Raw genomic sequence first — 2,436 nt, forward strand, 5'->3', positions numbered from 1 at the left:
TAATAAAAGGTAAGGTGCTGCCACTCTGTGCTGTCTGGCCACTGGATGTTACACAAGCTAGATGAAAAGAAAAACAGTTTCTTGACCCATGAAAAGTTCTGCCTTGTCAATGTTCTGAGTTCCCTGCAATTCGTCACCTTATACCACCATGATGGCAGCGCAGACCACCCACCCAAATCTAACACTGGACTCATTCAACATCACTGCTCTGAGTGAAGACGCCTGGTGATCCTGGAGTTCTAGTACATGATGAATAGTATTAGCTTTGACAATTATATAACTATAAAAGAGATATGTAAAGCTATAGATCTTCTACTATGTTAAAGGTTACTCACGCTCATATTTCCTCAGAAAACACAGAGATATGATGGATAATCTATTTCAATAATGAAGGAATGCCATTTTCTACTGGGCTGCATACTAAATGGTGAGTTCCTAGGAAGGATTTATTTCATTAGGGGGGCGGCTGTGACTCACTGGGTAGAGTCGGTTGTCTATCAATCGGAAGGTTGGCGGTCCGATCCCAGCTCAGGCAGTCACGTGCCGAAGTGTCCTTGAGCAAGACACTGAACCCCGAATTGCTCCCTCTGTTGTTCAGAGGTGTGTGAATGTGTACGAATGAGATTAGCTAACACTGATGGTCCCTTACTGTAGCAGCCTCTACCATCAGTGAGTGAATGGGTATGAATGGGTGAATGTGACGAGTAGTGTAAAAGCGCTTTGAGTGGTCAGAAAGACTAGAAAAGCGCTATATAAGTACAAGTCCATTAACCATTAGTTTCCTTTTTGTTGTCATACAGTAGTGATTCCCTGTGATCTAAATAGAAATCAAATCCCGACAGGGGGGAGAAAAGAACCTAAAATTAAGCAGAGGGGTCTTGTCCACCCTGAAGGGGTGGCACTGCATTAAAAACAAACGTGACTTCACTGCATGGGGTCAGAATCACTCCCTAAAGCTACTGTCTGCAGTTTATCATACCAAAACTGTTCGATGCGAAGAAGGAGCAATAATAATAATAATGATAATAATAATAATAATAATAATAATAATAATAATAATAATAATAAAAATAGTAATACATTTTATTCATAAAAGCGCTTTAAAAGTTTCTCAAAGACACTTCAATAAAAAAAAAAAAAAAAAATACAATAGATAAGCAAAGGAAAGCAAAGCAAAAAGAACACAAAAACACACACACAAAAAAAAAATCAAACAATTATAGGTTAAATCACTTTCTAAATAGGTGGGTTTTGAGTCCGGATTTGAAGTTGGTGAGTGAGGGAGAGAGTCTGAGGTGTTAGGGGAGAGAGTTCCAGAGGGTGGGGGCAGCGACAGAGAAGGCCCTGTACCCCCAGGTTCGGTGCTTGGGTTTGGTGGGATGGGTGAGGAGGTTGACATTGGTGGAACGGAGGTTGCAGGTGGGATTGTACGGCTGCAGAAGGTCAGTGAGGTAGGAGGGAGCTAGATTATGGAGGGCTTTGTAGGTGATGAGGAGGATCTTGTACTGTATTCGGGAGGTGATAGGAAGCCAATGGAGGTTCTGGAGGACTGGGGCGATGTGTTCTCTGGAGCGGGTGTGAGTGAGGAGGCGTGCAGCTGAGTTTTGTATGTATTGTAATTTGTTGAATATATGAACATGTTCCACAAACACCAGCAACTTTTCAGGGCCCAGACCGAATTAAGATGGGCCGAGAAGAAGTGAAAAACTGTCCTGTGGTCTGACGAATCAAAATCCTACACTTATTTTTGAAGTCATGGATGACATATCCTCTGCTCTAAAGGGGGGCCGGACCACCTGACTATCAGAGCACTGTTTAAAAGCCAGCATCTATGATAGCTTTCACATCTGGGAAGGCACCATTTATTCTTAACAACATTCACAGGTTTTGGAGCAACATATGCAGCCATCTGAACAACTTCTTCTTCGGGGAAGACAATGCTTCATACAGCAAGAAGATACCAAACCACATTCTATATGTTTTATAGCATGGGTCCATCATAGAAGAGTCTTGGTGCTGTCCTGCTGTGGTGCAAAATGTTTGAGAAAATCTTATCCCTCATTAGATTGCGTTATGCACGACTTTCTTCAATGCCCTGTTGTTCACTTCATCTCTTTTTCACGCTATGCAGGCAGAGCTCAGTTAGCAGAGCACAGAACTGTAGATTTGGGTTTTCATTCTCAGAGGGTCATCAGTGCTTCCATCAGCTCACATCAAAGGTGCCATAAGTGTCCAACTGAAAGCAGTGCTTCATGGACCTTTATTTAGTCTTGATGATACACAGCAGATCTCTATACAGTCTATGAGGTAACCCACTGCTGTATGATGAACTGATGTTTGCATTCTTGACACAAACTAACACTCACCTGTAGGTCTTGTGGACACTTGTATAGCAGGCTTGTCTCAGTCTTGCTGTAAAAACTTTCCAAACAACTG

Source organism: Notolabrus celidotus, chromosome 10, assembly GCF_009762535.1.
Source record: "Notolabrus celidotus isolate fNotCel1 chromosome 10, fNotCel1.pri, whole genome shotgun sequence".
Lineage (NCBI taxonomy): Eukaryota > Metazoa > Chordata > Actinopteri > Labriformes > Labridae > Notolabrus > Notolabrus celidotus.